Here is a 16,370-nt window from a genome sequence, read left to right on the forward strand (position 1 = left end):
TTCTGCCTCCGGCCTATGATTCAATTTCTAAGGCACCATACATAACCACAAGAGGTTCCAAGCACTTTAAAACCAATGAAGCATTTTTAAAGTGAATCACCTGTCAATTTCCTTCATTATTTTTAAACATCAGTCTGATCTCCGCTTAACCACCACATGTCAAGTGCACATTACACAAGTGTACATTACACAGGTTTACCCAGTCTCACATCATAGCTCATTCCATATATCCCAGATGCTGGCATGGTGAATTGCATTTAACAAGGGCATTATGTCCTTCCTAGGTTGTGATTCCAAAAGCCAAACATGTTATCCCAAGTAATACTTCAAGGCCAGCAATTTCCGGGGGCGAGGCCCACTCGCCGACAGGTAAAATGACGCAGGGTGACGTCAGGCGTGTGTCCCGACGTCACCCCATGTCATTTAGATTCTCAGTTTGGTGGGCACGCAGCTGAGTCAGCTGCATGCCCACCAAACTGTCAGTGGCCACTTAAGGCTGTATAAAAAGTAATTTACCTAATTAATGGGCCTACCCATCCAACCTTACGGTTGGCAGACAGACGAAGAGTCAGTGTTGGTACCACAACTTTTCACTTTATACATTAATGATCTAGATGAAGGAATTGAGAGCATCCTGGCTAAGTTTGCAGATGATACAAAGATAGGTGGAGGGACAGGTGTATTGAGGAGGCGGGGAGGCTGCAGAAGGATTTGGACAGGTTAGGAGAATGGGCAAAGAAGTGGCAGATGGAATACAATATGGGGAAGTGTGAGGTCATGCACTTTGGTAGGAAGAATAGAGGCATAGACTATTTTCTAAATGGGGAGAGAATCAGAAATCTGGAGTGCAAAGGGACTTGGGAGTCCTAGTCCAGGATTCTCTTAAGGTTAACTTGCAGGTTGAGTTGGTAGTTAGGAAGGCAAATGCAATGTTGGCATTTATTTCGAGAGGACTAGAATATAAAAGCAGGGATGTGCTGCTGAGGCTTTATAAGGCTCTGGTAAGACCACATTTATAATATTGTGAGCAATTTTGGGCCCCGTATCTCAGGAAGGATGTGCTGGCCCTGGAGAGGGTCCAGAGGAGGTTCACGAGAACGATCCCAGGAATGAAAGGCTTAACATATGAGGAACATTGGTAAGGCGATCAAAGGTTATGGGGAGAAGGCTGGAGAATGGAGTTGAGAAACATATCAGCCATGATTGAATGGCGGAGCAGACTCGATGGGCCGAATGGCCTAACTTCTGCTCCTATGTCTTATGGTCTTATGTCTAAAAGCCCAGGTGGCCTCCCGAAAAAGCATGAAACCTCATCCACGGGCAGGATAAGGTTTCATGAGGGATTTATACTGTTTGGAAAATTTTTAAATAAAAGTAATGGACATGTCCCAGCTCATATGACAGTGTCACATGAGGGGACATGTGTCAGGAATATTTTTTTCTGCCTTTAATAACGTCTTCACACTTGAGCCCATCTCCGAGGCAGCACTTTTCAGGGAGATCTGTGCACTCATCCGCACGCATGCGCGAAAGAGCACACTCCCGTCTCAGGGAATCCCCCCCCCCCCAGCCTGCACAGGGAGCACACAGCGCTTCTGGGTGGACATCACGCTGAGCGGACCTTAATTGGCCTGCTCACGTAAAATGGCGGTGCACCCCCAACTGGGGGCACCGATTGGTAACCTGCCCGCCCACGCCCGCTCCCGCACAACTCCCCCGACAGGAGGAAAATGCTGCCCCAAGAATTGTATTCAGTCCAGATATTTTACTCGCATGTTATGGTACTTCAGATTGCAAAGTTTGGAAGATTTTGGTCGTGGAGCATGAAGTGCTTCATTCTTCAGCAGTGTACTTTTGGGAAGCATTAACAGTAACAGTTAGTTTGCCGTTAGGAATTGGAATATGGTATCATCAATCAACATACATTAAGAGAAAGAGTGCTATTCTGTCCTCCCCTCGGTTCCCCTCACCCCCAGAATGAAACACCAATTATCAAAGATGAAGTAACTGCAGCTCAGGAGAAACTCCCTCTTCCACAAATCAAATTTTCCTTTTACTGGAACAGAAGTAAAGTACCGCAGATGTTGAAAACCTGAAATAAAAACAGAAAATGGTCTGGCAGCATCTATAAGGAGAGAAACAGAGTTAATGTTTCAGCTCACCTTATGAAACCAACCAGAAACATTCATTCTTGTTTCTTCCTTTTACTGGATTTATTAATGCTATTTTCCTCTTCTACTTAGCTGGTGACTGCAATTTCAATATTTTGACCCCATTGATTATCTGATATTTCCTTTTGTTGCTTCATCACACCACTTACGAAGCTGATTCTATTTCACATGGGAATCCCACAGATTCACTTCAATTCTCTGAACAATCACATACAAATTTCTCTTAGTCAATGGTGTGCTCTGTAATTCACAGCTTATCTAAAGCCCATAAAGAATTGGGCTTCAAAGGTAAAGATGAATGAATCTTGTAGGTGCCCATTAATAGGCATGCAATAATTGCAGTGTATGAAGTGGCACTAGGGGCAAAGGCACAAGTCAGGGAGAGCTGCCAAGCTATAGAATTAAACATTGTTTGAGGTAATGAAAATAGTAGCAAGATATAATGTGATCTTCAACACCTGTGTTTTTGCAGAATATTACTGCAGTGACCTTGACTGGAACATGTTGAAATGATAGTAGCAGGTTGCATGCTATTTTTAGCCTTGACTTGATACTGAGAACGTGAGGGGACTATATCCTCAGTACAATAAAAGTCAAATTGTGAAAACCTCAGGCAGGTATGCAATCAGACTTGCATGTGGTATAATTATGTTAATCTCAAATGTATAGAATTAGAGGTTAGGCTTTTTTTAATGTGGAAATTTAATAACCTGAAAGACCTTGTGGGTAAATTCTAAACACACACCAGGGGCAATTTGTTGTTTAGGGCTAGTTTTAAAATTAGACAATCTATGGCTCATTTCATAGATGTGTCTTGTTTAGATTGTTCTTAAACAACTGTTGAAATGACCAACTTGGAATTCTGTTTTGGAAGATAATTTTATCACCAGAAAAAATGCAATTGCATTGCCCTTGTACTTATCATTTGTCACATTAGCTGCATGACACCTGACGTACGGTGTAAGAGACTCAGAGCTTTTGCCTGGATTGTAAATGCTCCAACGAATTTCAGGGGGCTTTTTCTACATTAATGCCAGGCATGTAAATTCAGTTAAGTACCAAAATGGTCAAAATACCATTTGAAATGTTTGTTTTCAAATAGATTTATTTATTTAAACTTGGTTTTGATCCAAAAGAACAAGCTGTGCAGTGTTTCAATTTCCAAAGCATGTCCTTACCATTTTAATGACTGGATGCAGCCTCTGAATTTCCAGGGGTACTCCCCACTTACTGAACTGGAAGTATTATTGGATCAGCCCAGAGATACAAGCACTTCAAGTATGTGGCTTTAAATGGATAAGGATGAAAAATATTACAACAAATATTTGTATTTATTTATAATCACACATTGCATGCATCTTTGGAACAGAATTAGCATTTTCACAGAAGTACTTTTCCAGGTTAAGTCCTATTTGCACTTATTGATGCGATCAAATTGAGGCGTAAAGCAATTCAATCAGTTTTATTTATTTTTTTACACTGAAAGTAATTTTAAGACAATTGAGAAATACTAATCAGGGATAATTATCCAAGTTTGTATTGCCCACTACAAGTATGATGTTACATTTACCTTACAGTGACCAACTTGTATTCTGAAACTACAACATCAAGCTTTCAGGTAAACATTAACACATGAAATGGATTTTATTGCCCCAGTTGTGGTCCCTTTGCTTTTTCCTGAATATATTCAATCTTCAGAATTTACATTTTTGTGTGCAGTTCAGGCAAAAACCACTAGACCCATACATGGTGCTGAATTTTCTCTCTGGAGGCAGGAAACAGGAGTCAGGACTGTTTCTGGGCCCTGAACCTGCCTTCATGGGCAAACAGCCACTCTTTGGGGTTTTCACAGAGGGGCCCTCTTAGCTGGCATGCAGACAGGCTCCCTATCAATTTAAGGGTGACAGGCAGGCTCTGGAAGCTGGAGGGCCAATCAGAGGGTGAGTAACTGAGTGGGTGTTTCAACATTTTTTAAAACTTTAAATAAAAAACAGAAAACCATCTTTGACCAAGTTTTTGTTCAGCTGCCCTAATATCTCCTTATATTATACTTATGTTTATAATGCCTCTGTGAAGCGCCTTGGGAAATTTATCACATTAGAGGTGCTATATAAATTCAAGTAGTTGCCATTGTTAAGGTGGTTCATTTCCCAGAAAATAGTTGACCTCTGTATTCTGCCAGATTTACTCAGCTTCACACCTCATTATTGCCTTGGTTCCAGAGCTGAAGTGAAAGTGACTGCTCTTGACATCAAGGCAGAATTTGACTCTCACGAAATAGATGTCAGCATGAATAAGGGGGAAAGCTGTACACTAGCTTGAGTCAGAGCTAGAACATAGGCTGTGATTGTTGGAGGCCAAATTGTTGGAGGCCAAATATCTCATCCCCAGGCCATCACTCATCAGGCTTTCCTCAGGGCAGTGTCCTAAGCCTAACTATCTTCAGCTGCTTCATCAGTGACCTTCCTTCCGTTATAAGCTCAGAAGTGGGGATTATTACTGGTGATTGCACCATGTTTGGTTCCATCTGCAAATTCTCAGATAACAAAGCACTCCATGTCCATATGCAGCAAGACTTGGACAACATTCAGGCTTGGGCTGATAAGTGACAAGTAACATTCACAACACACAAGTGCCAGACAATGACCATCCCCAACAAGAGAGACTAACCATCTGTCCTTGACGTTCAATGGTAGGATTGCTGAATCACGCCACCATCTACATCGTGGGGTAACTATTGAATACAAGAACTTGAGAAATAGGAGCAGGAGTAGACCATATGGCCCGCCAAGCCTGCTCCAACATTCAACATGTTCATGGCTGATCTTTGGCTTCAACTCCAATTTCCTGCCTGCTCCCCACACGCCTTGATTTCCTGAGAGACCAAAAATCTGTCTATCGCAGTCTCAAATGTATTCAACATTGGAGCTTGCACAACCCTCTGGGTAGAGAATTCCAAAGATTCGCACCCTTTAAATGAAGCAATTTCTCCTCATCTCAGCCCTAAATGGTTGGCCCCTTATCTTGAGACTGTGCCCCTGTGTGATAGAATCTCTGACCAGCAGAAACAATCTCTCAATGTTTACGCTATCAAGCCCCTTCAGAAACTTGTATGTTTTAATGAGAGCGACTCTCATTCTTCTAATTTCCAGAGAATATAAGCCCAATTAACTCAGTCTCTCATCATAGGACAGCTCCCTCATCCCAGGGACCAATTTCGTGAACCTTCGCTATACCGCCTCCAATGCAAGTATGTCCTTTCTTAAATGTGGAGACCAAAAATGACCACAGTATTCCAGATGAAGTCTCACCACTACATTTGTATCAAAATGTATTTTATTACTGTACTCCAATCCCTTTGCACTGTGACTACAAGAGCAGATCAGGGATTGGGTACTTTGAGGGGATATTTCACTTCCTTACTCCCCAAAACCTGTCCACCATCTACATGGCACAATTCAGGGCTGAATAATATGCTCCACGATCAGGAGCATTTCCCGCTTCATGGAGCATATTATGGGGCGTGATGATGCCATCACACTGATTTATACAATAATATCGTACACGAGCAGGTCAAAAAGTTGGGAACCATCCACATGAATTAAATGGTGATTTAAAACCCAATTGAGTCAATTACCTACCTATCTCACTGGAATGATACAGCCAGAAGGCAATAAAATGCCTTCCGGGTGAGATTTACAACAGTTGGGAATCCATTTTTTTTAAGGGCAAGCTTGTCTGGGCGGGTTTTTAAACTGCAGCTGAGAGCAGAACCTCAGCTTTGCGGTTCAAAACCCATTGACTGCAGGTACTGCTCATTTCAGTGGGCAGAGTTGCATTTTGGATATTTTCTCATTAGGACTCTCATCTCATTCAGAGAGCTCTTTTGATTGTTCATTGAATATTCTCCTGTTCATAACCCGGGGTGAGGGGTGAAAACTCTTGGAGACAGATGGGGATTGTGGTCTCTGTTGGAGACACAACCTCCAGTGAGGAGGAGAGGAAGATGAGGAGGAGGAGGAGGAGAAGAGTAAGAGGAATAAGGGATCACAGGGAGGCTGAAGATGTTGTGAGTCCTGAGGAAGGGGACAGAGCAGCAACAGATGGTCAGAAGGAACCTAGAAATTCTAAACGGAGGCATAGGTGACCTTCTGCTGCACCAAGTGTATACAGGCAGCGATTCAACTACCTGCAACTGAGTGAGATTCAATGCATAAGATGACTCAGGCTTTCATGGACAACAACGGGTTCAGTGAAATATTTTCATTCCATCTCCCAGTTGCAATGAGAGTCCTGAAGCCCTTACATCCAAATCTCCTCCATCAACCCACATGTTTACACTATTCCTCCTGCCCTCCCTCAATGTTTGATTTCCCACCTCAACCTTCAGACACAAGTCATACAGCCACAGCTATCAATAAGAACATAAGCATGAGGGAATGTGAGTTTTGTGTTCATCCACAAGCCTTCAAGGCATAACAACGTCATCAAAGAAAAATGTCACCCATTTGTGACTAATGTGGATATTTACATACACGCTTAAGAGTGCTCCAGCGCAGTGATTTCCCCCCTTGCTTGCAGCTGCACTGGAGAGAGGTGTCTGATCTGCCACCTCCCTTGCCCTGGATGACTTTGATGGGTGTCCTCTGTGAGGCTGTGGTCTTGAATGGCTGGCCACTCCAGGGAATCTTGCTGAGATGTATGTGAGTCCTGAGTCGATGCGGGAATGGTCAAGTCCTGTGTCAATGGCTGATGAATGGAGGAGATGCCGAGGCTACTCACCTGCTGAGGAGGCCGACGGGCACGGCAGCTGGGCACCCCACAAGAAGGGCCTGGCATGCGTCCAGAGTTGCCACTGGTCTGGAGGGTGGCGCCTCGTCCAGCCGCAGCACGTGCCTAGCCCTGCTTCGCACCCGAGCCTGACCGAACCAGCCCTTAGAGCCAGTCCTTATCCCAAAGTTACAGATCTGACTTGCCAACTTCCTTTACCTACATTGTTCTGACAAAGCAGAGGCTATTTGCCTTGGAGACCTGCTGCAGATATGGGTATGACCCAGCGCAAGATTTACACCGTCTCCCACAGACTTTCAAAGGCCAGAGAGAGCTCATCGGATGCTGCTGGAACCACAACGTTTTCCAAAGCATGGGCCCCTCTCTCAGGTCGAACCAATTCCAGGGTGCCATGCCCTTCACAAAAAAAAGAGAACTCTCCCCAGGGCTCCCACCGGCTTCTCTGGGAACGTTTGTGTTACCGCACTGGACGCCATAAGGCGCCCATCTCTGCCATTCTGGACGCTTGATAAAATAAACAGTTTTTCCCTATTTAATCTAAACTCATAATAAAGCCCTCATAATTTTGAACACCTCTATTAGGTGCTTTCTGCATCTTCTCTGGTGTCTCCCAAGGATTTATCCTTGATCCCATACTATTTCTCATCTACATGCTGCCCTTGGCAAAGCCATTCAAAAACACATCAGGTTTACATGGATGCTGACATGGAGATCTACCTAATCACCACCTCTCTTGACCCCTCTACTGACTCCAAATTGTGAGACTGCTTGTCCAACATGCAGTACTAGGAAGACCAAAGCTATTGTCTTCAGTACTTGCCACAAACACTGCTCCCTAGCCACCAACTCCATCCCTCTCCCTGGGAATTGTCTGAGGCTGAACCAGACCGACCTTCTTCTATGCCACAACCATTCTATAATCCTATGATATATTTTGGCCAGAACACCAGATAACTCCACCGCTCTTCTTTGAAATAATCCCATGGGATTTTTAAAACATTTGCTCCTGGGATGTGAGTGTCACTGATAAGACCAGAATTTATTGTCCATCCCTTCTCTTGAGAAGATAATGGTGATCCACCTCCAAATCTACCTGAGAAGTCAGATTTAATGTCTCCAATGAAAGCACCTCCAACAATGCAGCACTCCCACAGTACTGCACTGGTGTCAGCCTAGTTTATTGTGTTTAAGTCCTGGAGTGCCATTTGAACCCACAACCTTGCAACTCAAAGGTGAAAATGCTACCAACTAAGCCATGACTGACACCAAGTGGATAAGGTGAATTTTATGATATTCAAAATTATTTGGCGTTTTGATAAAGTGGTAGGAAACTGTGGCACCCCACTAATTACAGCTTGCCATCCAGAAAAAGACCCATTTATCCTGACTCTCTGCTTTCTGTTGGTTAGCCAATCCTCTATCCAAGCTAATATATTACCCCTAACTCCGTGTGATCTTATCTTGTGTATTAATCTTTTGTTGCGCACCTTATCAGAGGCCTTCTGGAAATACTACATCTACAGGATCCCCATTATCCACTTTGCTTGTCACATCTTCAAAGAACTCTAGCAAATTACTCAAACATGATTTACTCTTCATAAAGCCATGCTGACTCTGATGGTTTGCATTTTGACTTTCCAAATGCCCCATTACTACGTCATTAATAATGGATTCCAACAATTTCCCAACAACAGACGTTAAACTAACTGGTCTATAGTTTCCTACTTTCTGCCTTCCCACCCCCCCTTTTGAATAAGGGCATTATATTAGCATTTTTCTAATCCACTGGAACCTTTCCAGAATCCAGGGAATTTTGGAATATTATAGCCAATGCATCCACTATCTTTGCTGCCACTTCCTTTAAGACCCTTGGATGTAGGCCATCAGGTCCTGGGGACTTGTCACCCTTTAATCCCAATAGTTTGCTCAGTATTTTTTCTCTAGCGATAGTGATTGTTCTAAGTTCCTCTTTCTCTATACCCTCTGCACTACCTGTTACTATTGGGGTGGTAGTGTCCTCCAATATGAAAACTGAGGCAAAATATTGATTAAGCGCTTTTGCCATTTCTGTGTTCCCCACTATTAACTCCCCAGTCTCACCCTCCAAGGGACCAAAATTCACTTTAGCTACTCTCTCTCCTTTTATATATTTTTAGAAGCTTTTGCTATCAGTTTTTATATTTTGCGCTAGTTTTCTTTCCTAATTTACCTTTGCTCTTTTTATTTTTTTTTAGTAACCCTTTGTTGACCTTTAAAAGTTTCCCAATCTTCCAGCCTGCCACTGACCTTTGCAATTTGGTATGCCTTAATTTTTGCCTTTATGTTATCTTTAGCTTCCTTGCTTAGCCATGGATGCTTTTTCACCCTCTTACCATCTTTCTTCCTCTTTGGAATATATTTTAATTGGGAGGAATTGAATATCTCCTTAAATATCTGTCACTGTTCATCAACTGTCCTCCCTTGTAGTCTTCCTGCCCAGTCCACTAGGGCCAAATCTGCCCTCATGCCTATGTAGTTACCTTTGTTTAACTCCAGAATACTAGTGTGGGACTCAAGTTTCTTGCTCTCAAACTGAACTTGAAATTCTAGCATGCTATGATCACTCTTCCCTAGAGGATCCTCTACTATGAGATCATTAATTAATCCCATCTCATTACACAAAACCAAATCCAGAATAGCCTGCTCCCTGGTTGGTTCCACAACATATTGCTCCAAGAAACAATCTCTAATACACTCTATGAACTCTCCCTCGAGGCTACCTTTGCCAATTTGATTAGTCCAGTCTATATGCATATTAAAATCACCCATGATTATTGCCTTGCCTTTCTTACATGCTCCCAGTATTTCCCGGTTTATACTGTGCCCTACTGCTGAACTACTGTTTGGGGACCTATAGATCACTCCCACCAGGGACTTCTTTCCCTTGCTATTTCTTATTTCTACCCAGACTGACTCTACGTCTTGTTCTCCAGTGCCTATATCATTCCTCACTATAGCACTGATCTCTTCCTTTACTAACAAAGCTACACCACCTCCTTTTCCTTCCTGCCTGTCCTTCCGAAACACTGAATACCCTTGGATATTCAACTCCCAAACCTGTTCTCCCTGTAACCACGTCTCAGTAGTTGCCACCAAATCATATCTATTTATCTCTATTTGCGCTGTTAACTCATTAGTTTTAATCCAAATGCTACGCGCATTCAGATACAAAGCCTTTAAATTTGCCCTATTGTCAATTTTCCCCACTCTTATATGATTCTTTGGTGCAATATGGCATCCACACACTCTGTCCCTTTCTTTCACTTTTTGGTAACAATCAGCCTCGTCACTAACCTGCACTCTTAACCTCTCCTTAAACTTTGATTTTTTATATTTCCATGCAACTGAACCCTCTCCCCCACTATTTAGTTTAACGCCCTATCTACAACCCTAGTTATGCGATTTGCCAGGACACTGGTCCCAGCATGACTCAAGTGGAGCCCGTCCGAACGGAATAGCTCCCTCTTTCCCCAGTACTTGTGCCAATGTCCTATGAATTCGAACCCATTTCTCCCACACCAATCTTTGAGCTACGTGCTTAACTCTTTAATCTTATTGACCCTGTGCCAATTAGCTCGTGGCTCAGGTAGTAATCTGGAGATTATTACCTTTTTGGTTCTATCTTTTAATTTAGCCGCTAGCTGTTTGTATTCCCTCAGCAGAACCTCTTTCCTCGTTCTACCTATATCGTTGGTACCTACGTGGACCACGACAACTGGATCTTTTTCCTCCCACTCCAAGTTCCTCTGCAGCACAGATAAGATATCCTTAATCCTGGCACCAGGTAGGCAACACAGCCTTCGGGACTCTTGATCCTGTCTACAGAGTATCTATTCCCCTAACTATACTACCCTCGATTACAACTACATTTCTCTTTTCTCCCCCCACTTGAATGGCTCCCTGTACCAAGGTGCTGTGGTCAGTTTGCTCATCCTCCCTACAGTCCCCGCTCTCGTCCACACACGGAGCAAGAATCTCGAATCTGTTGGATAAGGGCAAGGGCTGAGGCTCCTGCAGTGCTACTTCCTGGATCCCTCTACCTGCCTCATTCATAGTCACACCCTCCTGTCCCTGACCATTGGCCGAATTTAAGGTAGTTAATCTAAGGGGTGTGACTGTCTCCTGAAACACAGCATCCAGGTAACTCTCCCCCTCCCTGATGTGTTGCAGTGTCCGAAGCTCATATTCCAGCTCATCAACTCTGAGCCGGAGTTCGTCGAGCAACCAACGTTTGCTACAGATGTGGTCACTAGGAACCACAATGGGGTCCACCAGCTCCCACATCATGCAGCTACAACGCATCACCTGGCCCTGCATCTCTATTTTATTTAATTGGTTTTTCAATTTGTTTTTAAATTTCCTACTGGTCTTTAGTTTATCAATCTGTAAAATATTTCCCCTATTTACCTTTAATCTGAAAGCAAATTAGAATAGAGATTCAAAATCAACTGGAACTCGCTCTCTCTGCTGAGTTGAAGCTGAAGTGTTAGGCCTCCGATCCTGGGCCCCAGTAGTCACCTTTAATTTGAAATCAACTTAGAATAGGTAGTTCAAACTAGCAGTTACTTACCAACCAATGAACTTATGATTTTCCTGTGATGTCACTCTTTTTTTTCACTTGGTGACAGTGACTGCAGGGGACACTCTTCCCAGACTGCTTCCTGGCGACGGTACTGCAGAGGACACTCTTCCCAGACTGCTTCCCGGCGACGGTGACTGCAGAGGACACTCTTCCCAGACTGCTTCCCGGCGATGGTGACGGCAGAGGACACTCTTCCCAGACTGCCGGCGACGATGATGGCAGAGGACACTCTTCCCAGACTGCCAGTGACGGTGATGGCAGAGGGCACTCTTCCCAGACTGCTTCATGGTCAGGGTGACTGCAGAGGACACTCTTCCCAGACTGAGGGAATAACATTTGATTTTATAACATTTATAAAATCTTTATTTTTTTTAAAAATCTATCCATCTCCCTGAGGTAGCTCTGTGCCTCAGGGAGATCTGCAAGTGCACACTCATGCGCATGTGCAAAGTTCACGTTTGCCCCGCTTGCACTCTCCTCCCACCCACACAGGCAGCGCTGAGCACTGAAGCTCGTGTTTCACGCTGGGCAGCTTCCCGTTGGGCACCCCTGCCTGCCCCCGCTGAGCCCACCCAACAAGGGCAAGATTCTACCCATTGATGTCAGTTACGGAACTTGTAACGTTAATGGCAAAATGAGTGGTTTTGAGTGCAATTGATGTTAAATGATAGCTAAATGATTGCTTTTGAGCACAGCTGATATCAAATGAGTGCTATTGAACGCAAATTATGTCAAACTTTTCAGGTAGGCTATGCTTTGGTGTCATAAGGTGAACCTGCCAACCACCCGCTATTTAATTAGGCTATTGCTTGGAATGCACAATGGCATGATCTAGGAAAGCTGTACTCTTGTGGAAACATGCAACTTTTGATGAGCAGCCAATCTCAAACACCTACTGCATTCGCTTGTGAGACCTGTATCACAATGAGCCCATACTGATGCCATACTCGCCCTTGCTGACCTCATGAGGTCATTGAGCTTTTGTGGTGCTGGGACAATGTCCTTATCACAACGGCAACACTGTTGACCTTGTCGGCCACCTTCTCCCATGCAGCATGGATCTGCCTAGGCTTCCTCTCCTTCCCAGTGCTCGGAATTAGCTGATCACACCTGTTCTCAACTGCACGCAGGAGGACACCAAGGGCAGTGTCAATGAATCTGGGGGCAGCTTTGCCCCTTTTGGGCCACCTCTCCTCATGCTCCAATGACACAGACATCTATGCATGGAAAATGTCATTAATATACAACTCCTCAATGTCTAAAGGTGGGAGACTTGCTGATTTATGAAAATGTTGCCACCTATGAAGATTGAAATGGTTGGCAGGCATAAGCTCAAATTAAAATAGACTTAGCTGGATAGACTGCAAAATCTTCACAGTTAGCAGTTTCTCCTCTTCAATGGGCATATGATGGGTCACTTGACACTGACCCATGCCAGTGCGCCCCTTTAAAGATCTAGCTGTGACCTTGTTCTAGGTCTTGACCTGCAGCCTCCGAGATTGTACATCCCACTATCCAGCACACATTGGGCAGGATGATGGTCTGTAACCCGCCCTTGCCACTAATTGGTGGCAATTAGCATATTATTGGGCACGAGACTACGGCGGGTCCAGAAGTCGAGAGGCTGCCAACTTCCAGGCGCGGAACCTGCTGTCGGCGTGGGACCATTTTATTCAGTGCCAGGAGTGTGATTGAATACTCCTCATTTGCTTGGATAGTGAAGCTCCAACAATAGTCATGAAGCATCCAGGACAAAGTAGCCCACTTGATCAACAACCCACTGCTTCTTCGACAGCACCTTCAAACCCTGTGATTTCTACTACCTAGAAGGACAAGGATAGCAGGCACATGGGGACACCACCATGTGCAAATTCCCCACCAAGTTACACATCACCCTGACTTGGAACTATGTCGCCATTCCTTTAGTGTTGCTGGGTCAAAATCCTGGAACTCCCTTCCTAACAGCACTGTAGGTGCACTTGGACTGCAGTGATTCAAGAAGGCAGTTCACCACCACCTTCTCAAGGACAATTAGGGGTGGGCCAGCAATGCAAACATCCCATAAAATAATAAAGGATAATTCTTCTTCTTTTCTACTTCTATATGCTAGTGCCCATTCTCCAGCCAATTTACTTCAAGTCACCCTCAACCACACCAGTGAAATTCCCCATGAGGACATTGGCCCCAGTCCAGTTGAGGTGCAACCTGTCACTTTTGAATAGATACCTTTTTCCCCAGAACTGGTTCCAGTGCCCCAAGAATCTGAAGCCCTCCTTTCTGCACCATGCCTCAAGGCACGCATTGATCCTCCCTATCTTTTTATTTCTAGTCTCACTAATGTGTAACTTTGGGAGTAATTTGGAGATTACTACTTTCAATGTCATGTAATTTCATGCAGCTGTTTGTGGAAATTGAATTGAAATGTCTGTAAGCAGATGCAGATCTACAATATAGTGCAGAGATTGTTAAATTATGAGGTACACCTCCACATGGTGAGGTGTGGGGCAGTCCAAAGTAGATGAAGACTTGGGGTAGACACACCCCATGTCACTGCATGTCATTTTACGCGTTGGTGTGCGGGGCCCGTCCCTGCACGCTGAACAGAAGATTTTGGCCTTGATTTTTAATCATGTTTACCAGGCAAAACCATCTAACAGAATCTTCTCCAGCGTGCTTCCATCTGACTAAGTCGTGCCCCTCTATCTAGCCCTCTTCCATCATCTGATTTGAGCCTTACCTGCCTTGTTGGACATCTTCTGGGCATCGCTGGCTAGGCCAGCATTTACTGCCCATTCCTAATTGCCCTTGAGAAGGCGGTGGTGAGCTGTCTTTTTGTACCACTGGAGTCCATGTGGTGTCGGCACCCACAGTGCTGTTAGGGAGGAAGTTCCAGGATTTTGACCCAGCGACAGTGAAGGAATGGCGATATATTTCCAAGTCAGAATGGTGAGTGGCTTGGGGGGGGATCTTACAATATTTATATTGGAAATGCTTTCTCCAGGCTTCCCACCTGCTTGTTGAGTTTCAGAACACTCTAAGCAAGGAACTGTGGGAATAAACTCACCTCCTGCCTCTGTGGGGCCACCCAGGCTGTCAACTCCAATACAAACAACTTTTCACACATTAGCACATAAATAACCTTAGAAACCCAATTCATATCTGACTGAAAAATACATGAATTTTATCTGGTAAATAAGTGACCATATTTTAGCCTAAGCAATCCATTGCATGAAATGGTTATTACTTATAAAGGGTTTTATTGACTGGAACGGCATATAATTTTTTTTCTCCTGATGTTCAAAGCTGAACACCACTACTTTAATCATTACCTTTTAAACAGCAGACCAAAACATCTTCTCTAACATTGAATGTTAAATAAAAATCACACTCTATGATCATAAAAAATTTACAAATCATTGTCGTCTGTGCACATAAATTTCAAAGCAGCAGCAGTTTTCTCAGTGCAGACAGTATTCAAATGCCTCGCATAAAGAAAAATCACGTTGAGGAATTTTCATTAATTCTTTAGGCATCTTCATTGAGTTCAAGAAAAAATTAGTCTTCTAAGCTGGCTCAACGGAAGTTCAAAACCTATTTAATGACATAAATTTATAGCATTTCAATTCAATTTCCACAAACAGCTGCATGACATTACATGAACTGATGGAAAGGTGCCCAATTTACCAGGTTAATGGAAAAGAGACTGTTCATATCATTGTTTTCCATTGAGTACAGTAGGATTCCTATAAACTTAGAAAGCAAGCACCCGTAAGTAAATGCAGATCTACAATATGGTACAGAGATTGTTAAATTATGAGGCACACCCCCATGGTGAGGTGTGGGACAATCTGTGGTAGATGAAGGCTTGATTTTTAATCATATTTACCAGGCAAAACCATCCAACAGAATCTTCTCCTGTGTGCTTCCATCTAACTAAGCCTTGCCTCTCTATCTAGCCCTCTTCCATCACCTGGTTTGGGCCTTGCCTGCCTTGCTGGGCGTCTTCAGTCTTCTGGATTGGTCAGCAAAAGTCAGCTGAGAGGAAAATAATCTTGGGAGCAAAGCAGAAAGTTGCAAGCCAGGTTGTCAGGTCCTGGATTGTACTTCCCATCCATGCAAAAGCTAGGAACACAATAATAGGACTTAGACCATGAGGCAATAAGACATAGGTGTAGAAGTAGGCCATTCAGCCCATTGAGTCTGCTCTGCCATTCATTGAGATCATAGCTGATCTGATAATCCTCAATTCCACTTTCCTGCCTTTTCCCCATAACCTTTGATTCCCTTACTGATTAAAAATCTGTCTATCTCGGCCTTGAATATACTTAACGACACAGCCTCTATAGCCCTCTGCGGTAAAGAATTCCACTGATTCACTACCCTCCGAAAGAAGAAATTCCTCCTCATCTCTGTCTTAACTGGGCCACCTTTTACTCTGAGATTATGCCCTTTGGTCCTAGACTCTCCCACAAGGGAAACAGCCTCTCAGCATCTACCCTGTCAAGCCCCCTAAGAATCTTATATGTTTCAATAAGGTCACTTCTCATTCTTCTAAACTCCAATGAGTACAGGCCCAACCTACTCAACCTCTCCTCATAAGAAAATCCCTCCATGCCCGGGATCAACCTAAGGAACCTTCTCTGGACTGCCTCCAATGCCTGTACATCTTTCCTTTGATAAGGGGACCAAAATTGTTCACAGTGTTCTAGGGGCAGAATTTAGCCCTTTTCGGGCGGGCTCGGCAGGGGTGGGCGGAGGCACCCGGGAAACTGACTGCCGCCCATGAT

This window comes from Cetorhinus maximus, chromosome 16 (genome assembly GCF_964194155.1).
Source record: "Cetorhinus maximus chromosome 16, sCetMax3.hap1.1, whole genome shotgun sequence".
In the NCBI taxonomy this organism is placed as follows: domain Eukaryota; kingdom Metazoa; phylum Chordata; class Chondrichthyes; order Lamniformes; family Cetorhinidae; genus Cetorhinus; species Cetorhinus maximus.